Raw genomic sequence first — 24,866 nt, 5'->3', positions numbered from 1 at the left:
AAAAATCTGAAATTAATTTTTACAAATGAAAGATCTGTAAAAATAATTCAAAATCTTAACAATCAAAACCGAAAAACCTCCCTATCTTTAAAACTAGGTAATACGTAAAAACATGAACTTGGGCCGATCCAACTTCCAAAATTTTTTATCAATTTTGATTAGACTTGAACAATTTTCCAGATTCTAAAATCCCAAATCAAGCTGACATGGCACATTTAAGTATGGAAAATGATGATTGCGGACGTTAAAAAACGACGCACGACGTCGTTTTCATGTGTGTGTCTCTCCGCTTTCTCTCTCTCTCTCCACTTTCTCTTCCTGATATCGGACAGATACGCGATCGGCAAGGGAGGGCCAGAGTTCACCTATTAATTGCTTTGATTTCCTCCGTCTCCTCCGCGACTACATCGTCTGCTTAAATTGGGGGCAGGGACGCTGCGAATCTTGTGTGGTGGTGGGGAAAGGCAGCGTAGGGGCGGCGGATCTGGTGCCTTCGCACCCATTTTCCTTCTCGCCGGCCCCTTCACGCCCTCGTCTCTCACCACCGGCGAGGAATTCTATGGAACCAGCAGACGTTTGGTGCCGGAGGCGGTGGTGAAGGAGGCGGCGGATCTGCAGGGTTGGTGTGGTGGTGGATCTGGTGTGGTGGTGGTAAAGGTCGCGAATCGGAGCAGAGCGGAGAGGGCGGCGACTGGCGTGGCGGCAGGAGGGGCGCCGTATCTGGTGCGGCGGCAGGTGGGCGGCGACTGAAATTAGGGTTTGGCCGGTGGGGAAAATGGAGGAAGGAAAGAGGGAGAAGAAAAGGCGCCGGCCTCGCGGCGCCGGAGGCGGCAAAAACCGGCGAAGTCCGCCGGAGGAGAGCGAGAGAGAGATAAGAGAAGAGAGGGAACGTAGGGAGAGAGAGAAGGTGATGAAGAAGAAGAATTAGCTTTTTTTTGTTTTTTTTTTATATATATTATTTTCCATGTGGCAATTTTTGGTCCACATAAGCGCCATATCAGCTCGTATTGCCAAATCATTGCCATGTCAGCCCGGAGTTTCACCGGAGGAAAAATTCGTGGAAAAATTGTTCAGGCGTTTAAGTTCATGGAAAATTGGATAAAAAAAATAGTTCATGGAAAGTTTTGAAATCGCACCAAAGTTCATGGTTTTTTACGGTATTAACCCTTAAAACTATTATAGTCCTCTTTCGCCCTCTTTCTTTGCCCAGATGTTTGCAGGTAGTGTCATCACCAATTTGCTACTGCATTACAACCTTTACTGCGATGTTGCTACTCATTCTACTATTGTTGTGCTTCTTCATCTCAGCGCTGCTACTTTTCCAAGTCGCACCGTCGTCCAACGCCACCACACCCCATCGCGACTCGTTACCTAGCGTTGTCGCGTAGCCCCTGATCCATACCAACATCGCCTTTGATTTTCGTTGTATGCATCGATTTTGATCTTGGTAACCATCAGCCGATGGTTAGTCTTGCTATTCTTCTTCTTTATTTTGATTTAATAGATATCATTATTGTCCGTTTTTGTTCAAATCAGGCAATATGTCACATATGTTGGAGAAGAAGCAAATTTGTTAGTGTGTCAAAGAAGAAGAAAATCGAAAAAAAAAATAAGAAGGGCGCAAAATAGAACAGACAAAAGAAGAAGAACATAGATTATAAAGAAGAAGAAAAAAAAGATGGAATAATAAGAAAATAGTCGAACAAAAAAGTACGAAGAAGTAAATCGAGCAGTTAAAAAGGATAGAAGAAAAAGAAAAAGAAAAGATAAAGAATAAGAAGATAATTTGAAGGGGGGAAAAATCCAAGAGTGCGAAAAAGAAAGAAGAAAGCGATTTTATTCTTATATTATTTTTCATGTTTTCATATTTATTATTTTCTTTTTCATATTTGGACTGTAAATACTTCAACTTTTCTCATTTTCTAGTTTTACACCTAAACTTTAAAATCTGTGTACAAATATCCGAATTTTGTATTCTTTCTGATTTTGCACCCGACAACAAAATACACTCAAATCGTTGCTGACATGGCAGCTGAATTATTTGATGTGATATGATAGGTGGAGCAATGAAACGACGTAGTTTCACACTTGCTAAAACGACGTTGTGTTGTGTTGTTTTCTTATTTTTTGTATTTGTGTTCTAGCGTGGGTTAGGGTTTTTTTGTAGTTGAAGAACTGAATTGAGATGAATTAACCGAAGAATTGGGAGAGAAGAAACGAGCGAAGAACTTAGAGGAAGAAGTGCAACAAATCGCTTGCCATGGTTAGTTCTTCGACTACATCATGGAACTCACATATTAATAATTGACAAATATAGTTTTCGTACCTCAATTTCGCATTATTTGTTGTCATTTCCCCCATGATTTGATTATTAATGTGTGTTTGTATCCCAATTTTGAGCTTTGTTTAGATATGATGATTGGTGTAGCTTTGGAGTGATTTCAGGGAAAATCAAGGATCAATTGGAGGATTGGGAGGACATGAGATTAAAGTACACCTCGAGAGGAATCCGTGAGCGCAAGCGGCGACGGAATCGAAGCTCGGACGAGGAAAAACGGAGCTAACAAAGCCGGCTGCGCAGGGCCCCATGGGCACAGCAGCCAGCCGTGGCAAGAAGCAGTAGCCCGCGGTCACCACCCGCGGCCGCGGGTGTGACCGCGGCTCATGTGTGTCGAGTCCAAAAGACCTCCGCGGTCCGGGCCGCGGCCGCGGGCCCAACCTTAGGTTCCTGACCCCTCCACCGCGTTCCCAGCCGCGGTCACTGACGCGACCACGGGGAAAATGCGGGTTTCCTCCCCCAAGTGGGCCCAGATGCAATTTTCAGCCCTTATCCCCTTTTATTCCCTCATTTTTGAAAGCATTCTTCATTCCCCTACATTCAATACACCCCCCAATTCCTCAACACCAAACCCTAGCCTCCATTAACACACCTTTCAACTACCATTTGAAGAGCATTAAAGAGGAGTGAATGAGAAGATTGAAGAAAGCCCCACAAATAGGATTTGTCACCTCTTACTCTCTCTTTTCTTTATGTACCCCTTTAACTTAGGTATGTTGATTGTGAACATGTTAGGCTAAAATCCCCCTCTGATTTGGGGATTAGGCTATATGGATGATGTAATTGATTGATTGTTATGCTTAATATATGTTTTGATTGTTTCCTTTTCAATATCTTTTCAAGCCGTAGTTTTATCTCTTGCATGAATTGCTGGCCACTATTTATGCATTTCTCATTTGTAATTTGAATCGGGAGATGGTGATTACAATAGATTAGGTGCTCAAAACATATCAACTCAATAAACCGGGAGGTTGAGAGTTGGGTGAGAGTTTTTTGATCATTTGATCTTTTGGGAGTTATAGGTTAGAAGTTAACCGGGGACGGTAACGATGTCATCCGGGAGGGGGCTAGAACTAGTTGGGAGATCACTCTAGACAATTGGGTAATGTCAAGATTAATATTGAGCTAACTTGAAGTCTATTGTTAATCCACTGATGCTTAGTCCCTAAATCACTTTAATCACTTAAGTAATCCACTTTACTTGTTTTAATCTTAGTATTAATAGGTAATTTGTTAGATAATCAAACCACTCTCTTATCTACTTAGTCTAAATAGCTCTAGTTCAATGACTTAGAGTAATCACTCGAATTTAACCACTAATCCTCGTAGGATACGATCTTGCTTCCACATATTGCAACTACCTATATACTTACGGCGTAGTGAAAATAAATTGCGAACAATAATTGCCCGTAAACTCAAATCTGCTTGCACAATATACCTATTGAATTGAAAATGTCACACATCGAGAAGAATCCAAAGAGACGTTATCTTTGTTGTCGTTGCAGAAATGTAAGATTAATTTAGTATAAAGTTTGATTTTTTTGGTTTTATTGTATGACAATATATCTCTGGTTTGGTTTAGTGGGATGATTGTCGATTATGGCTGTAGGTCGATCCAGAGCTCTCGTCTCACTACATGCTTAGTTTTGCAAAAAAAGAAGCTCGAAAAAGAGAAGACATGTGAGTGATTGAATTATAGAATTTTCATGGAGAGTGTGAACCACAAAAAAATCAAAGAAGTGGATACAGTGAATAAATCTTACGAAGAAGCATGTGCATCCATGGAAGAGTTGAAGATTCTGAATGAAGAACTAGAGATAAGCTTATACACTACTAGAAAAACGCTCATAGATAACGGATTTTATCCGTTATCTATGAGCAAAAAAACCGTTGTGTATAGTGGTGTTATCTATTCTATACGTCATACACAACGGTTTAAAAACCGTTATGTATAGTAGCATAGATAACGGTACGATGCGTCATACATAACAGTACGCATCCGTTATCTATAAAGGTTATACATAACGGTTTTTCACCGTTATGTATTAAGATTTTTCCGTTATGTATTAATTTTTTTTTATTTTTTTTTATTTTTTTATCATAGTTAACAGTTTTTTGCACTTTTTATAACGGTTTTAACCGTTATCTTTGATAGAATACATAACGGTTTTTCACCGTTATGTATTAAGATTTTTCCGTTATGTATTAATTTTTTTTTTTTATCATAGTTAACAGTTTTTTGCACTTTTTATAACGGTTTTAACCGTTATCTTTGATAGAATACATAACGGTTTTTTGCACTTTTTATAACGATTTTTTGCACTTTTTATAACGATTTTAACCGTTATCTTTAATTAGAATACATAACGATTTTTTGCACCTTTTATAACAGTTTTTTGCACTTTATATAATTGTAGTATATTTTTAAATTTTGCAATTTTTATAAAACGACAAAATGATAAAATCAACGATAACAATATTATATATCATCCAAAAAATTCATACATTATTATACAAATGAACCAAATATCAAGTATACATCATCATTGCATATTCCGATTCAAAATTGAAAATATCAACTACCTTATAGCTAAAACAAAAATCTATCATACAATGTTTCTAGCACCAAGTCCTCAAGAACTAGTTAATCAACCTGCTATGATTCTCTAGTTGTCTTTTGACCTCAAGCCATCCCAAGCTACCATAGCCCATGTACTTTACTGAGATTCTCGCAGTCCCCACAGCCCATGTACTTTACTGGTTCTCCTGCATCACTTTTCTTCTTCTTTATCTGGAATAAAGGCTGAATAGGTTTTTGAGAAAAAACTAAACCGTAAACCCTAGAATAAAGCTGCAAAATCTTGTTCAAAATCGATAAAGATGACATCTAAATCAGAGAGAAATACTTAAAAAGAACACTACTATAATAAACAATATTATGCCGTCCAATCAAATATTCAAATAATAGTAGCAACAATAACAGAAATGATAATGGCAAATAGAACTATAGAAGTGGACAGTTTTACCGAGGTCATTCATGAGATCTGCAACAAGACGCCACATTTTGGCATTGCTATCCAGGTCTGCCCCCTAATGAAAAGAGAATGTAGTGTTAGGGGTCTTAATCACGTCACCAGACAACGATTCATGGAAAGACATTTTTCTTTTTGTTATTTCCCATGTATAATATTTATAACTTAAAAAACCAGTGAAATGTTACCTGGTAAAATGTAAACAAAACACCTCCAAGCATTCCAGTTAAATCTCTCAGACACCACTGGCATAGTTTTCAGAATGGAAATTAGAAACAGATAGCTTTCAAATGATTATCATCTTGCACCATGTAAAAATAAATAAATAAAATCATAGACAAATGTATACCTAAAATGTGGCCCCAATAACTGTGGCCGATTTCTCACCAACCCCAATAGCACTTAGAAGAGCCTAAAGCAACTAATATGTGCATATTAGTGCTACAAATGACAGATCAAAAGGCTAAAGATTGTAACAATATAATTACCTGGGTGGAAAGCATTGTTCTCACATAAGTCGAAAGGCCCTGCAAGAAACCGGACCAATCAATTTCAAGGGCAAAAGAGCTCCAGCTTTAATGAAAAAACCAGAAAAACAAAGGATAGGCAACCTGCAATGAATCCCATATTTGAAAAGGGACATAATCAGGAGTGACGCTGCCCGGAAACCCCTGCATTTTTGAGCCAATTTCAGATCAAATGGAATTTCTTCTAACACCAATCAAGTTTATTCATAAAAAAATGATGAAGTTCTTGCAACTGTCACAGAATGTATCGGCCATTAATTGATGCAACTATCAAAGATTGGGCACGAAAATCACCTTAGCAACTGTCAAAGTTCTTTAAATGCTTTATTCAACTTAACAAAAGCTTGGTGAGCTTGAGGATGAGAAGATTTGTCAGGATGAACCATTAGAGACAACTTCCAATACCTAAACTTTCTCAAGTAAGAAACATGAATCTCAACTTTGAAAAATCATTATCTCAACTTTGAAAAATCATATAAAATCAACCTCTTCAAAGAAAAATGCAAGCTTTACCTTTTAAGAAAGCTATTAAAGTCTATCTTTATTAGAAAGTTACAAAAATACAATATCTTCTCAAGTGTATAAGAAATTATCTCACAAAATGCAGAATCTGCCACAGAACCTTGCTGCTTCGCGCAGTACTTTTAAGAAAATTGTTAACGGTGTCCAATTTAGCTGAAATTTTGCAGAAACCTCCTACTCATGCTGAAGTTATTACAGTAAAAATTTCAAGTTATTTGGACAATAGGAACACTCTCGAAAATCCCTCACAAGACATTGGTTCGTCCAGCCAAACTTGACAGCAATACAGTTTCTGTTGAAACTCAACATATAACTCATATTTTGGCCAAATAAAAGCTATAAGATCTCAAATACATCATCTTACTACACATTAGCATGCTTTAGCTTGAAATTTAAATCATATTTAACTCATCAACACCAAGAAAGCAAGTTATAACACAACCAATCACCACAAGTTATAACACTCACATACATAATTCTAGTTTGACCCAGTTTGTGATAAAGTTCATAGCACATTCATCCTGAATAAAGTAAAGCAAATGAGAACATAGGATAAAGAGACAAATAGTAGAAGTACAAAGATCTTAGGAAAACAAGGAGAATGATATCAAATAGAAAAATGCTACACGTACGGCCACAGGGACACTATTCAAATCTCAAACTTGACAACAAATACAAAAACACCATATACTTCAAACAATAAATATATCATTCATGCTCACGGAATCAACGACATTGTAACTATGAGTATATACCAAAAACCACATGCATCAATAGAAAGATGAGTTAATAGTTTTACCCACAAATGTCCAATAGAATGTCATCTAAACTAACCCACAAATGTAAAGGATAACTTAACAAAAATAGAATGTCAAATGCTAAAGTATCTTAACATTCAAACTAATTGTCACAGAGGATACAGGTTATTCACTAAATATTAGACCATTATTAGAGATATCTAGCTATATTCAGAGGTTATATACGGCATTAGCTATTGGCAACATATAGGCTAGATGTTGATGCAGATATTGATTACAAATGAATTGTACTCGTATAAGCTAGACAATAGATCAGTAAACCCTTCTTCCCACTCTTCACAAGTATCTTAGCGACAAGTTAAAACATATCTTCGAATAATAAAACAAGAAAATAGAGCAAGAAGCTACAGAACAAAACAAAGGCACACACCAAGCCTATAACTTTAGAAAAGATAAAAAAACCCTAAATATCAGCCCCAACCACAAATGCAGATAATACAAATGGATGTCAAAGAGGACAAAGCCCGAGCTCAGGAAACGATGTAATCAGCAGGCTGCCACAAAACGTGAAAGAACTTAACCAGCCTATGGTCATATTTAAACAAGAAAACACACTTAGATATTACAAGTGTTGGAAATTGAGGCCCATATATAACAAGCACTATGATATATGGTGAAAATTAGCAGACACCTAAAATTCAGGTAGAACAGTGTTAATCTCTAACTACGAAAAACAGTAAGCAACACACAAACAAGCCACAAAGGGGTAAGTAAGAAGAAGTCATACAAACATTTAAACTAACCAGTTACGAGATGAAAATCCCACTAAAATCCGAAAACCGTGCACCAAATAAACTAGCAACAGGTAAAACTTATCAATCAGAACCAAAAACAGCAGGAAATCAACAGATGTATTTCCACCGAGATCTTCCAAATCATGTTCAACTTAAAAGGCAAACACCCAAATCCTAAAAATAGACGAATTTCACCAACAGCAACAAAATTAAATTCACCGAATACCAATAAAGCTACCACCTTTAACTCACATCAACAAACCAGCACCGCATATCTCTCCCACACAAGCCTTGAAAGATATCAAAATATCAACTTCAACAATCGAACCCCCCAACAAAATCAAGAAAAAGCAACAAAGAAAAACGAAAAGCTGGAAATAAAGCAAAAGGGGGAAACAATGAATAGCTACAACAGTTAATAATTATATCTGCCCTTGCCTTTTATCTCGAAAGTCAAATCGATTTTTCTGCAGAATCTGAGGCGAAAATCTGAAAATTAGGGCTTTTGTTTTCCTGTGGGAATTGGGAAAATTAGAGACGACATAGAGAGGGAAAGCTTACCAGCGGCGGCCTCACCGGAAGCTCACGGCCGAAACGATAGATAGAGGATGAGAGGAGAATTAGGGCTTTCCCCATTTCCTGCCTCGGTTATGTGGAGTTGAGAAGAGAACCGGCTGTAGAACACCATCGGGTCGCCGATCCTCGGACCACCAGTAACGATGGGCGGAGATTTTTTATGGAAGACATACATTCAATAACTAGGGCTGCGCAGATTTTGGTTGGAGGAGATAGGGGCTGCTGATTTTGATTTAGGGCTTGGGTTAAAAATGGTTTGAATAGAATATAAAGGGTATTGTCTGCTGCTTAGCATGTGAGGCTGTGTAACCACGGGAGATCGGAGGAGGCGGTAGTGACGGCAGAGAGGCCGACAACGAGGGTAAGAGAGGTAGAGAGATGAGACTGAGAGTTGCTGGCCGTTAGCACGACGAGAGGTAGAGGAGGCGGGTCTCAGGAATCGGCTGGGCAGCAAGTGCCAGGCGGCGGTGGTCGTGGCGGCGTGTCGCGACGGCGGTGGCAGGGCAGGACGATGGTGAAGACTGAAGAGAGAAAGAGTCTAGGTTCGATTTGGGGAAATTTGGTGGGGTGGGTTAGGGTTTTGATTTTCTATAATAATATTAAATTTAAAAATAAATACAAAAATAATACATAACAGTATTCGGGCCTCATATATAACGGTTCCATAATACCGTTATGTATGCAACTAATAGATAACGGTCATACATAACGGATTACATCATATCGTTATCTATGCCTATGGATAACACTACATAGATAACGGAAATATGCAAAACCGTTATCTATTGTAGAAAATGCGCTCATACATAACGGTTTTTAAAAAAAACCGTTATGTATGGAGTGTTATGTATGTGAAATTTTGTAGTAGTGTTAAGAATCAATGACTGAAGTTTAGGATATTTCATGTTACATTTGTTGTGTTGACTTTGTTATTTACTTTCAGGATGTTGTAAGAAGCATTATTATAGATTATTTGGCATTATTTATTGTTGATGCAGTGTTGGCTTTGTAATTTGTTTTGTTATTTCCAAAAACTTTAGCAACTTTACCAAAAATCTCAATGGTGTTTAGGTTTTTATAGCCTCTTTTTTGTGAAGTAATAGATTTGTGCTTAGAAAATTCAATATAAGTTGCCAAGTCTTCATGGTTTCCTGGATATGTGGCAACAACTGTAGTATTTGAGTTGTTTTTGTTCCTTTATTGAACATCTGGTTTATTGATTGTTCGAAGAAATAAAGTAAACTAGATAATCTTTGCATTCTGAAGGTGAATCTAAACATTTTATATGGTTTAATATAACTATAGGATATATGTGTCCCTTTTTTGCCTTTTGAAGGCAGAAATAAGGCAATAAAGACTTAGAAAATCTGCCTCATATAATTTTGTCTTCCGTGTATGGCATTAAGTACAACAACATGAAATAACCAATGAAATAATGTACAATGAGTCAATTGCTAACATTTAGATAGTATCATCCAATAGTTTGATGTATATATCATACTCTTCTGTTCTTTCAAACTTGAAATGTAATAGATAAATGATTGTGAGCAAATGAAAAGAAATCAAAATTGGCATTTGCTAACATTTAGATTTTACATTTAGGCCATGTCTTTCCATATAATAATCATATGCACAATAACAATCATAAAAATGTACCTTAATATGAAAAAACATGAATAAAGAGGCAAAATATGGTGTCATTCCAGAATATGCAATTTTTAGCTTCCATTCAACAGAAAATATGACCTTGTTCTTACATAGAGTGTAGCTTTTTCACTGTCCAAAATATGCATACAGTAATTCATCAAAATACATAACCATTCATCACACAATTTCAATTAATAATACAAAAAAAAGGACAATGACAATAATTCGTAGTAATGTCTATTACCTATTTCCATCTGTAACGTTACTATCTTAACTATTAGAGACTTGATTTGATCCTCCTGTAGTTGGTGCACTGTCACTATTTCTCGGGTGTTTGTATTGGTTGATGTGTGTCACTCTCCTATGTGCATGAATTGGCTAATAATACAACTGTTAGTAAAAGAATTTTTAGAAATTTAAATAGAATTGTAAACTAATGTTGCTTACATGTAAGTTAATATTTCCAATCTCTTCACTGATAAAAATCCCAGCTCATTTTCTGGCAAACCTTATATCTTTTGCAATTTGTTGTGCTGCAACATTTGGTGGTGCAACATCTTTATCTTTTGGTGTTGTAGCAGTCTTTGTCTTTTGGTTTAGCAGGTCTCTCACTCTTCCTCCAATAAAATCAACATTGATATTATTAATCATGCATAAATACCAAACATCAATTGATAACAGGTCAAGAAAAAATGTAAATACATTCTCTTGGGCTGGTTTATGTGTTGAATGATTCTTACAACCCCTACTATTGTGTCCTTTCTGTTGGCACTTTCCGCAGGTCATCACAACACCATGCCTACTCAATTTGTTATCATCCTGATGAACTCAGAAATGGTAAATAAAGATCATGCGGTCATCAATGCATCTAATCACCTGTTAATAGTAATCTGGAAAAATATTTGAATGAAATAATAACAGTAGTATTTCAAATGTTATCTTAAATGTGCGTAAATTGCAAATACAAAGCGAGGAACTATATATATAGTACAATAAATGGGTATCTTCGTTTTTTTGCCTACGTGTGCACGCGCTCCTCATGTATCAGGTAACGGCAGTAGGTGCATAGGCCACGGAGTGTGCCAGTGATTGTCGGGGTTTGGTATTTTCCTCCAGCGATGGACCGTAGCATGGATCCTTAACGACAGCGTTGTTACTTAGATATCGTTCTAGGGAGACTTCCACCTCGAGATGTTAATTGGGATCTTGCCCTGTCTTGGTTCCCTGTAGAAGGCAGCAGTATGGGTTGTTACACATGTCACGATCATGATAACCACATAATTCACTCCTCATCACATCTCTTTCCTCAGAAGCCTTTTTTTCTTCTTTTTTTTAGGTCTACCATGCATTTTCCTGATAAGTGGAACCTTAACAATGACCCCTTCAACATCAGGCCACATTTTATGACCTCTTACAAGTTCCAGTCCAAATCTATAACCAGGTAATATTTACACACACTGTAGTACCTATGAACAAAATTAGCCACATCTGAGTGCATAAATTGGATTGCAGATATGGCATGTATGCAAGGAATACCAGTCACATCCCAAACCCTACAAGTACATGTTCTTGATCACACATTGACAACAAACTTATATGCTTCATTATGCACTTTAAACTTCCCTCCCAATGCAGGATATGGTGTACAATACGTACTAACAAGTCTCAAGTTTATTCCTAATTTGAGAAAAAGTTCTATCTTGATGTTGATACATATCTTTGTACTGCCTCACCATCAGTTAGATCTAATTTCCTCACACATGTGAATCACATGTTTACCCCTTGCATTCAATATATAACCGTTGAATGTTTCACTTATATTGTTATCTATCATATCACTACAAGAAAAAGTAGAGATTAAAGCCTTACAGAACCTTTTGATGTGTCTAGTCATGAAGTCTTCATAGGCAGCAAGGCTCTCTTCTTTCATTTATTGTACTGCCTGCTTAAACTCTTCTTCATAAGTGCTTCGAGCAGTCTTCGAAAAGATATTTTTAAGAGTAGCTCCCTTATGTTGTTTCTTCTAATTCATGTACACATGGCGTGCACAATTTCTATGCTCTCCTTTGGGAGCCAAACTAGAGATTGCATTTTTCAGATCCTACAAATGAAATAATTCAATGACATAATGTACAATGAGTCAATTGCAAATAAAACACGTGAAATAAAATGTTGTAAGTACCTTCTGTTGATCATAAATAAATGTCCATCCACTTTCATCCCTAATCTCAAGATCTTCAAAGAGACGCTTCAAAAACCAATTCCAACGGTCCTCATTTTCAACCTCTACCACTGCCCAAGCGATTGGAAATATTTGATTATTTCCATCTTTCCTAATAGCATACAACAATATACCCCCAAGGTATGTTTTCAGAAAACAACCATCTAGACCAATAAGTGGTCTACAAGTCATCTTAAATCCATTCCTAAGTGAGAAAAAGCCAATATATAGACCCTTGAAAACAGTCTCATCCCCCAACAGTAGCTCAAAATTCCCTTCACTGTCTACCCTCCTCAATTCAGCAACATATCTTCTAATTGATGCATCGTGTGCATCCACTAAGCCTCTCACCATCTCTTGCACTATTTTTTTAGCCTTGTATAGTCTATCCTTTGCCACTGCTGTTTTAAATATATGTAAGATATCCTTCCTCAAGTCAGTTTTTTTGCAAGTCAATTGTAACCTTAAAAACATTCGAGTATCTCCGGGCTATCCACTTAGAACTCACAAGCTTATTATTCATATTTTTAGGACAATTATGATCATCACCAAGTGCTGTTATGATAAAAATTTCATCACTCTTCACAACACTAGCATACAATCTCCAAGGGCAAGGTGGATTACACTTGGCCACAAGTTTAGTTTTATTGACTTTTCTAAATCGAATAAACATGCCATCTTCTGTAGCTGTCTGCACTGATAACCATTTATAAACTGCATACCAAGCACAAGTTTTAGCTATTTTAGGTTACACTTAGGATCATACACAATCCTAATTTTCTTATGTTTACGACTATCCCATTCCTCATCAGTCTCAGACGACTGCACATCACCATCTAAATCTTCATACTCAAACTCAAAATCCTCACCAAAGCCAAAATCTTCATATCCATTTTATCTACTAGCTCAAACACGAAACCTAATTGTGTAAGATTTACTCTAGCATGCACATATTCTTCATCAGAGATATAGTCAAGGTCATTAAGGCTTACATTAGAGACTTCATCGTTGTCAGGATCATACTCTAAATCATCACAACTCATCTGATTACCATTATCATTTTCCGACCTCACACTTTCACACACACCCTCATTGTCTTGTCTACTTTCATTATCATTACCTACATTTTATTTTTATCAATTCCAGCTATTTCTTCTCCTATTTTTTCCCCCATCAACAAAAACATTCAGTATTATGCAATTACCATCAAGTATCTCCAACATTTGCATTACATCTCTGACATCTTTCAAAATCTTATATTCATTAGTTGGAGGGATTTTGTACATCAATGCAATCCAAGAACCATAGCAAAGATTCCTAATTTCATCATCTAGATCAAAATATCCGAATTTATCACGCTCTAAACCAAACCTGGAGACATACTCACCACCCAAATAACACTATTTATTCTTTTTAGTTACAAAATTACCACCATGACTAATGTAAACCGCAAAATATTCACTGCAATTTATAAAGAAGACAAATCAATACACATAGAAAAATTATAAAAACCAATCAATTTCATCATCCAACTACAAATCATAATAAAACCTTATACAAAGCAACAATAAATGATGATAAAAGAGACCTACCGGCGACCCATAACTCAAGCTCCACCACCACTGTAACATGAAATTGTTGGGCAATGACGATGAAAGCAAAAATTAGATCGACGTGTGTTATTGGGGCTGGCGAACAAGCACACAAAGTAAACATGGGCGGTGGGCTTGGGGCTGCCGATGATTGACAACATGTGATGAGGCAAAGGAACCGTAACTGAGAAGAGGTGTTGGTGACTGTGTTTGAATGTTTAGGAATGCAAGTTCAGTCGCGTATGTGTTTTAACTTTAGTGTTTTAGGATTTTGGAATTACATTATTTAGGGATTTACTAAAATCGCACTTTAGATTTAAGAATTGTTTAGTGAATATTATACTCCCTCCGTCCACGATCAATGTTCCCCAATTTTTGGGGTGTGGGTTTTAAGAAATGTTAGGTGAGTATGTAGTGAGTGGAGTTTGGGTCTCACATTAAAGATGTTATTATGGAGTAGTGTTTAAAAATATGTGGTGGAGGAGTGAAGTTTGGGTCCCACATTAATAAATTATGTTGTGAGTGGAGTTTGAGTCCCACATTAAAGGTGTTATTATGAGATAATGTTTAAAAATGTGTGGTGAGAGAGTGGAGTTTGGATACAATACACACGACCCTTTATAAATTAAAAGATATGAGAGTAACATATGTATACTATACATCCTTATCACTTGTAGCACTTAAAAGATATCATAGTAAAAAAAATACTTCTTTCGTCCCCCAAATAACTTCCTAGGAGAGAGGGGCACATATTTTAAGACAAAATTGTTGAGTATATTAGAAGTGGTGAAAAAAAGAAAATTATAATTAGTATTGAAAATGGTGAAAATGTGTTATGTGTTATAGTATTGAGAGTGGTGAAAATGTGAAAAGTAAAGAATAAACTGGGTATTATTAGTGGTGGGATACTGTCCCAAAATGGATAGAAAGTTATTCATGATTGATAAAATGCACGATTTAATATTTTTATCTATAAGAATATGATTTATCCAATATCACCATTTTCAATGGGATATGAATAAGCAAAATTAGCTTAAATTATAGAATTTCAATCCATCTAAGTAAACAATGGATTAGTCTTACCATTTTTATCATCAAGATTCAAGACTAATTCTCAAAACTAAACCTCCCATAAAAATAAGAAAATACTCTATCCGTTTCGTAAGAACATACACGTTTTACCATTTTTGGTCGTCTCACAAAAACATGCATTTATCATTTTTGAACACTAACCTACCACAACCCTTTTTTTTACCCCTTTATTTTCACGCTTTTTCACAAGAAAACCATCATGGCACATCACTACTTTTTGTTAATTAACCCATTAAAGTGAGACACATTTTTCACTAACAGTACAATCTCATCTTATATTTCTTAAAACTCATGTCACCCACTCAACCGAATGTTTTTAAGAGACGGGTGGAGTATTATGATTATATTTAACCCTTTTTCCAATTATGCCCCTAATTAGCATATCAAAGAGCCGTGCAAGTAATAGTTGTTGGGAAATTATTAAGATATCCAACTAGTTTTGATGATACCAAAACCATTAGAATGCTCTGCTTGTTTTTTGTTCTTTTGCAGGTCCAAGTGCTCCAGTCCTCACAGGCCCTGATTGAAGCTGCAAAGACTTTAGTTTAGTTGGACAAGGAACAAAAGACTGAAGATCAAATACAGCACAACTGAAACATACTTCGCTGAACGAACAGAAGAACGCAACCTGACTAGAAGTCTTCAGTCATCAGTCGAAGATGTTCACACAACTCAACATCAGCATTGAACTGAAGATCAAGTCAAGTACCAGTCGACACTCTGCATTTGACTGAAAAAAAGAGTACCGGACACGCTGCATTAAATGCTCAAGTACAACAGTATTAAATGCCGAAGATTTTAAGATCGTCCTTGCAAGTACCAGAGTTTCTCTTTGCGTGTAAAGATGCAGAAACACCATACTCCGAGGATGAGACAATTCAAATATCTGTCAAAATGAGTATCCGAAGATTGCCACCTCAGCCCAAGAAGCGACATCCCCTCACAACGGTAGAAACCTTGAAGACCATCTCTCCAACGAATCTATTCAAGACTTCGCTTATAAATAGAGCTCGAGGAACAACTGCAATAACACCGATTCGAAGACATACGCTGAAGCTCTGCCAAATTAGAGAGTCAGCACTTCCAAAGATAGATTTCAAATCGAAGAAGAGAGTAATCACGTCACACCCCAATTCTTGAAACAATAACTATAACTGGGGTACGACTCATCATTTAAAATGAACAAGGGAAAAACCTTGTGAAATCCAAATAAAAGGGATAACAATCGGGCTTAGCCCCTTTGGATGAAGAAAGACAGGTATTCAAGTAATACGAATCCATCAACAAACATAATAACTTCAGGATCACAAGTTTAGTGTCATGCTTCAGATAACCAACATTTATAGAATGAAATACTTGCGAATTAAAAGTCTCGGCTCAACAAAGATATTATTTAGAGTCACAACATAAAGGTCTTAAGTTAAGGAAACAAAAGACATATACTGGCTAGTTCTACAGCGGAAGTCAAAATAAGGAGTTGAACTCTAGCCTCAGCTTGCCCCGTCAGCACCAGCCATTAACCTGAAAAACATTTGAAAGTATTTTTGGGCTAAGTACTAATGTACTTAGTGGGCTGCAACTTTAAAACATTTCATAACCTGTAAGAGCAGTTTATCCAATCATACCGACATGACTTAGAATGTTTTAAAGTGAAATAAAGGGTGAAAGAAATCAAGAGGAATGAGGTTACTTAAAAAGAAGAAGAACGAACAGTGATTGGAACGTGGATGCACTCTATCCACAAGCTTAGTAAAATATCTTGAGGATTAATGGGTTGATTTGGGCTCAAGGATGTGTGATTGTGAATGGGTCGGTTCTCATTTCCTTTTTAAAAATAATTATAAGCTTGAGGCCCAAAAAAAATTAAAGCCCAACTCATATACACATACTCACATTTAAATCAATATGCAATGCATATAAATTTAACAACTAAATTTACAAATGCTTTTGTAAATCATTTTTGTTGGAATTAAAAATAAATTCTTTTTCTCAATCCGGCGTGAATCATCTTAAATCTAAGTTCAAAAGTATTCTAAAGTTAGCTTGAGGAAACGAGGTATTACATCCCTCCCTCCTTAAAAAAAAAAAAAATTGTCCCCGAAATTACGTACCTTGATAATCTAGATGGGGATACTTGACTTTCATTGAATCTTCAAGTTCCCATGTGGCCTCTTCCATCCCGTGATGGTTCCACTTCACTTTAACGAGAATAATATTCTTGTTCCGTAAAACTTGAATCTTGCGATCAAGTATCTGGACTGGTTTATCTTCATAACTTAAGTCCTGGGCTAGGACTACTTCATCGTGCTTAATCACATGCTTTGGATCAAACACATACTTTCTTAACTGAGAGACATGAAACACATTGTGCACATCTCCAATACTGGGCGGCAATGCCAACCTATAGGCTATAGGGCCTATCTTATCTAGGATCTCAAAAGGTCCTATATAACGGGGTCGTAACTTGCCCCTCTTACCGAAACGTATATTTCCCTTCGAGGGAGAAACTTGGTGGAAAACTCGATCCCCAACATTGAATTCTAACTCCGATCGGCGTTTATCGACGTAAGACTTTTGTCTATCTTGGGCTTCTTTGATTCTTTGCTTGATGTAGTCGACCTTCTCAACCATCTGTAGGACCAGTTCAGGACCTAACAACTTTCTTTCACCCACTTCATCCCAGTAAAGTGGTGATCGACATTTTCGGCCATACAAAGCCTCATATGGAGCCATTCCAATTGTTGCTTGATAACTGTTGTTATAAGCAAATTCCACGAGAGGTAACAAATCCTCCCAACTTTCACCTTTGTCTGTGACAATCGTTCGCAACATATCTTCTAGAATCTGAATCGTTATTTCTGACTGCCCGTCAGTCTGAGGGTGGTACGCTGTGCTGAAGTTCAGCTGAGTGCCCATTGCTTCTTGTAAACTTTTCCAGAAACGCGATGTGAATCTGGTGTCACGATCCGACGTGATAGATACAAGTACACCGTGAAGGCGTACTATCTCCTTGACATATAACTTTGCAAGTTTCTCCAATCCAAAAGTCATTTGAATTGGCAGAAAGTGCGCTGACTTTGATAATCGGTCCACTATGACCCAAATTGCAGTGTTTTCACGTGCTGACTTCGGTAGGCTCACTACGAAGTCCATGTTGATGTGCTCCCACTTCCACTCGGGGATTGGTAGTGGTTGCGGCATTCCATAAGGCCTCTGATGCACGGCCTTCACTTGTTGACAAGCGAGACATCGCTCCACAAATAACGCTACATCTCTTTTCATTCATTTCCACCAGATTTTTTTTTTCAAATCCTGGTACATCTTTGTGCTGCCTGGACGTGCAGTGTAAGGAGTATCATGAGCCTCGCTCATAATCTCATTTTTCATTTCTTCTTTGTGTGGTACACACAAACTTTCACCAACCATAAGTGCGTTATCCTGTGCTTCAGTGAATCCTTTCGTTTCATTCGTTCTTGCAGCGAGACGCATCTTCTCCAAGAACCAATCTTCTCTTTGTGCTTGCACAATTCTTTCTCTCAAATCAGGTTTAGCTGTCAGCGCAGCTACACAACCCGATACTGAATCTGGGGGATAAACAGTCTCTAAACTAAGTGAGGCGAAGCTACGAATCAGTTCATTTTGTTGGGTGATGAAATACCCTAGCTTAGCCTTCGTCTTTCGACTCAGGGCATCAGCTACTACATTCCCTTTTCCTGGATGGTAACTGATGGTGCAATCATAATCCTTTACTAATTCGAGTCATCTTCGTTGTCTCATGTTCAAATCTTTTTGTTCAAAGAAGTACTTTAAACTCTTATGATCTGTAAAGATCTCACACTTAACTCCATAGAGGTAGTGTCACCAAATCTTCAATGCGTGTACGACGGCTGCTAGTTCTAAATCATGAGTCGGGTAGTTCAGCTCATGGGGCTTCAATTGACGAGACGTGTATGCTATCACCTTCTGATTTTGCATCAACACGCAACCCAATCCTAGTTTCGAGGCATCAGTGTACACCATGAATTCTTCATTCTCTTCTGGTATTGCTAACACTGGTGCAGTAGTTAGCCTTGTCTCGAGCTCCTTAAAACTTTGCTCACAAGCTTCAGACCAAACATACTTAGCCCATTTTTTTCTCAAAAGTTGAGTCATTGACCTAGCCAATTTCGAGAATCCTTCGATGAATCTTCTGTAGTAACCTGTTAGACGTAGGAAACTTCTGATCTCATTGACGTTTGATGGTGCCTTCCATTCCTTGACTGCTTCGACCTTGGCGGGGTCTACTTTGATTCCTTCAGTCGACACTATGTGACCGAGAAACATAACTTCCTTTAACCAAAATTCACACTTGTTGAATTTGGTAAACCATCTCTCATTGTGCAGGGTTTCGAGTACGATGTGTAAGTGCTCTTCATGTTGTTCTTCGGTCTTAGAGTATACGAGGATGTCGTCGATAAACACTAAGACAAAACTATCAAGATATTAATGGAACACTCTGTTCATCAAAACCATGAAAATGGCTGGGGCATTCCTTAAATCGAAGGGCATCACTGTAAACTCGTAATGTCCGTAACGCGTTCAAAATGCTGTCTTTGGGATGTCTTCTCTTTTCATCCTGAGTTGGTGGTAACTAGATCTTAGGTCAATCTTGGAAAACACACCGGCTCCACTCAACTGATCGAACAGGTCATCTATTCTCGGAAGATGATATCTATTCTTTATCGTGAGCTTGTTCAATCCCTTGGATTACGTCAAATTCTATCATCGTGATGACATATAAATCTGCCTTAAACGTTTCAGCACCTATGTTCAGTTCTAAGTTCAAGATAATGTCCTTAGCAGCCAATCTTCCACCACCAGGGGTGCTAACCTCTAAAGTTGTCTCAGCCAATTGTGGAGTCAGTTTTAATCTCTTACAAGCAGCATGTGAAATGAAAGAGTGGGACGCTCCAGTATCAAACAAAGCTATTATCGGCACATCGAAAACATTAATCATACCTGCCAAGTTTCCTTGGTTTCCCGCTGCTTGGTTTTGGTTAAGGGCATAGGCCCTAACATTCTGTGGCAGTCCACGTTGTCCTCCAGGACCCTGGTTTTGTTGCTGTTGCGGTGCTCCTCCTCTCTTTCTTGGGCATACTGAGGCAAAATGCCCAGTTTCCCCGCAGCTGTAGTAGATATTCAATCCTTTCAAGCATTCCCCTGAATAATGTCTTTGACATTTTGGGCAAGGTGGTCGAACCACTGCATTCGGCTGTTGGTTTTGACGTTGATTCTGATTTTGGTTAGCAGCCCATGGTTTCTTCCCATATCTATTTCCGGGGTTTTCTCCAGTTCCCTCGGTCCACTTTCTTTTTTCTTTACCACCATCTTGAGGTGGTACGAATCCAGACTGTCCCGTAGTTTTTCCTTTCTTCTTTGGTAGCAATGACTCAATGGTGAGAGCCCTGCTCAAAGTTTGTGCGTAAGTGAGACCTCTCTGACTTGCTAGGGAGATTGATATCTCGTGGCGCAGTCCGTTCCTGAATTTCTCTGCGCGCTTCTCATCAGTGTCCACTAGCATTGGTGCATATCGTAACAGCTGGTTAAAAGCCCTGTCGTACTCAGTCACTGTCCCCGCCCTCTGTTTTAAGTTCCAGAACTCGTTCTATTTCTTCTGTCTATAGCATCCCGGTATGTACTTCTCATACAACTCATTCTTAAAATCTACCCAAGTGAAATTTTCCCACTGTTCCTCAGTCATTGGCGCCTCACCGACTCCCACCAAAAGTTGGCTTCGTCTACCAGTTGGTAAGTCGCGCAAGTCACTTTATCCTCGTCTTCGCAACGGATGTAGCTGAAGATTCGCTCCACTGCCCTGACCCATTTCTCGGCGTCTGTGGGATCACCCAGACCATCAAACGTTGGAGGCTTTTCCTTACGAAACTTTTCTTCAGCAGTACGATTTGGTGCTTGGTGCGTCGTTTTACACCAAAAATATCCGGCGGTCAGCCGGTATGCCCATACTGCGCAGACAGCAGTAAGCAAAATCGTCTCCCAAGGGATCGGCGAGAATTCTTCTAAAATTCAACCTGCAAAGAAACTCCAGAAACGAGATTTATGGGGAAAATATGAGAAAATACTAAATCTAAAAATAAATAAATAAAACCTATAAGAATTGCAATGGTTCTAATATTAAATAAATAAATAGAAAATTCCAAAAATTAATAAAGAATTCCAGCAATCAATTAAGTCCACCCTAGCTTAATTATTCTGATCATTGATGCAAATATAACTTTAATTTATGCAAGCAAACCAGTTATAACCACCGAAGACGCTTCTGACGTGATCTTATTTCTCCTTAATTATTCGGTAACCAGGAAGACGCTTCACTAATTACTACCCTAATCGACTGACAACCGTAAGAGACGCTCTATAGGTTTAATGAGCCGACAGCATTAATATCTAGAGAAACCCGATTCAAAACCAATAAACTCTGACGCAGGATTATTGAATTAAGACTGCTTTTTCCTTGACCCTGATGTGTCAATTTACCACTAATCAAACCTAAACCACGATTACGTATGGCCGATTTAATTGGCTATATAATTAATTCTAACCCACTAAATATTGCGCACTACCTAATGGATTAAAATAATTAATGACGATAAACACGGAGAATCACAGATACAAGCATAAAATAAAGTATAAGAACAAATTAGATCTCACAGAATAATCTTGCTAGTGCTTCCCTAATCGTTGCTGGAATAAAAGAAATTAACTAAAATTCATAATAAAATAAATAATAAAAAAAACGTGAAGAACAAAATAAAAGAAAAAAACTTGAATTGATGAGCAAAATAATCACGTCCAACAGCGTCCAGCCTCTGTTCCAAGTTGGCGTGTTTTTCCAGTATAATCACACTTATATAACCTTAATATAAAGCAAAACCTAATCTAATACTAATTAGGCGCACAGGCCCACTAAATCAACAATGAACTAAAGTTCAGCCCAAAAGAGAGTAAATTATGGTCCACTAAAAGACAAAATAAAAGTCAGCCCACAAAATTCTTGCCAATTTCAATTTTCGGACATCTCAGACGATATGGGCACACCATCCAGCTTCACGCATCATCAGCTTTTCCTTCACACGCTTTAAGACTTCAAAACTCTTCTCAAAAGCAAGTATTTTCTCCAAAACCTATCAATAACCATCAAAAAGATTTATTAGTTCCACAATTAACTCCAAAAGATAATAATAAGCAGGAACTATGCATTAAAATCAACCAAAAACACTCAAATATATGCGTATAAAATACTCCCAATCAAACTCCCCCACACTTAAACAATGCTCGCCCTCGAGCATAAGAAGAACAAAACAAAAGGGAAAAAACAAAACTCAAAAGACAAGACAAGACATGACTCAACTAACAACGACTAGCTATGGCAACAATCACAACAAGCAAATATCAAAGTTAGGACAAGATACAATCATCATTTTCCTCTAACCATTCTTGGAATCTACAAATATGTGCTTTCACCCTTCATTCGAATCAAAAGTGTGCAAATCAATCCAGCCTCACCATGTTCACTCAAATCTCTCAATATCAAAAGGTAAGGTAAATTCACACACATGCAACTCGACTCTATCCATTATTAGTTTGTCACTATGTCAATATCTTTCATTCGAAAACTGAACTTATCCATGAATCAATAGGTCTTTCCACAAGGTTGTAATGGGGCTAGGGTGCATGAGTAGGATAAACAAAAGTGGATAAACAAGGCTAATAAAACCAACAAAATGCAAGTAGTTCACCACATTCGAATTCCCAAAATCAAACTCAATCAAATCAACCCTTATTCCCAATACATAGGCATTCAAACTCCAATATTTTCTTCTCCTTCTCTTCTCTTTTTTTCGTTTTTTTTTTTTTTTTTTTTTGCATATGGTACTTTTCACGATTTTTTTTTTTTTTTGAACTAACATCATAACATCACCTCATTCTTAAACAACCAACAACCTCTTTTTTCAATGTCAATCCTCAGTCATTCCAACCAAGCACTAAATTTCAATCAACCTTATTCTTCCAACAAAGTAATATCGCAAAACAAAACCACTTGCATCTTGTTGGAAAGGGACAAAGCAAGGCTAAAAGAAGGGTAATGGCTAAAATTTTCGAGGCTTCAATCATATATAACAATAAAAAAGGGTAAAAGGCTTCAAAATGACTCACTAATGGATATGCAAAAGGTAGGACGTTTTTAAGGCCAATGAGGTTTATTCCTAATGCCTAAATCATCTTCACAAATGAGTCCAATTCCAAAAAACCAAAATTGATTATGACAATATGGCAAACCGAATATCAAGAAGTCAAGTATGCATAACACTCATCAAAAAAACAAGTAAGGAGCATTCAAATTATTGCTCTAAAGGCTCAATCCTCACTATATGAGTGGTTTTCAACAAAATTGATCAATTTGCACATTCGTCATCCTCAAACACATATGGGTTTCAACACATTTTCATATCATCCAAGAAAACAACCATACAATCCATATCAATATGCTCATCCTAACAAATCAAAATGCCCGCATGAAAAATTGCCATAGACAGACTCACAAAACCAAACAAAAACCAAAACAAAACGAGCACACAGACTCAAGACAAAAGACATAAAAACTCCCCCACACTTAAACAACACAATGTCCTCATTGTGTGGGGAAAAACTAACAACAAAAAACACAAAGACAAAGAAAGCATAAAAGGAAAGAAAAAGAAAAAGAAATAAAATAAAATAAAAACGAAAGAAAACTAACAGAACTTCCCTGAAACTGAATCAATCATCAGGTGGTTTCAATTTCCGCTTTGGCAGTTTCACAATTGAAGACACAATCTGTCCAGTGCTGGTCGGTATGGGCATACCGCGCGACAGATGCCGAGTGTGAATTTCATTGGTGGAGTTCGACTGCACTTTACACCCTTGAATTTCATCATAACATTCTGGTGGTTCTTTATTCATTGTGAATATTTCCAGAATCTCCCTGCCACATTCTTTTTCCTTGTTTTGGGCTAACCTGAAAGGAAAAGGGAAATGAATTAGTGCTTTAGAATTAGAAATTTTAGATTCAACACTTACCTCGGAAGAAGAGATATTTTCATATTGTTGTGCCTCTTCGACAACTTCATCGTTTTGAGCACTTTCTTGCTCTTCCGTCTCCTTTTCATCTTCCATGGGCTTTGGATCAAAGAAATCTTCCTCACTCATTAAATTCATAGCATAAACATATTCCTTGGGATGTACTTCTTGAGATGAAAGTTTTCCATGATTGGCTTGCAACTTGTTCACTTGAGTGGTGAGTTGAGTGATCTGTGTGCCCATAGTACCCAACGCAGCTTGCGTCTCTTGCTGGAAAGCTTGCTGACTTTGCACCAGATTATTAATAATTTGGCTGCTCTGTGCCAGACTCTGAAGAATATCGCTCATACTGGGCTATGGGCGGTCGGTATGGGCATACCGCCCAGCCTGCGGCTGTGCGCTGGTGAAAAATTCAGGCGAATGATTCCAGCTGAAATTTGGATGATTATCCTTCTGAATTTGAGCTCCAACAAAGCCTCTAACTAAGGAAGTTAGAGCATCAAGTTTCTCATTCACACATGCATCTTCTGCTATGTTGACGAGCCTGTACCTATCATCATCCTCATCCTCATATTGTTGACCATTGGAGACCATATCAAAAATTAATTGTTTTGCTTCATCTAAGGTCTTGTTGGTCAAACTTCCTCCACAAG

At 37.6% G+C, this 24,866-nt stretch overlaps 1 long non-coding RNA gene across 5 annotated transcripts; it reads right to left on the bottom strand.

Moving 5' to 3' along the window:
• Positions 1-4,837: 4,837 nt before the first annotated feature.
• On the bottom strand, positions 4,838-9,308 carry LOC130994676 (uncharacterized). 5 transcript variants are annotated; one of them, XR_009091867.1, is made up of 7 exons: positions 8,533-9,308; positions 6,192-6,302; positions 5,982-6,041; positions 5,859-5,897; positions 5,720-5,782; positions 5,559-5,615; positions 4,838-5,428 (listed from the first exon to the last, which is right to left on the bottom strand). It is a non-coding gene; the product is annotated as an uncharacterized LOC130994676 (long non-coding RNA). The 5 variants fall into 5 exon arrangements; XR_009091869.1 differs by lacking the exon at positions 6,192-6,302 and having other exon boundaries at positions 4,838-5,141; positions 5,365-5,428; positions 8,533-9,305; XR_009091870.1 differs by lacking the exon at positions 6,192-6,302 and having other exon boundaries at positions 4,838-5,104; positions 5,365-5,428; positions 8,533-9,305.
• Between the last annotated feature and the right edge of the window lie 15,558 nt (positions 9,309-24,866).

The sequence above is a fragment of the Salvia miltiorrhiza genome, chromosome 7 (assembly GCF_028751815.1).
Source record: "Salvia miltiorrhiza cultivar Shanhuang (shh) chromosome 7, IMPLAD_Smil_shh, whole genome shotgun sequence".
Taxonomy (NCBI): domain Eukaryota; kingdom Viridiplantae; phylum Streptophyta; class Magnoliopsida; order Lamiales; family Lamiaceae; genus Salvia; species Salvia miltiorrhiza.
Note: the sequence above shows the minus strand (reverse complement) of the source record. Positions and strands in the feature narration are given on the sequence as shown.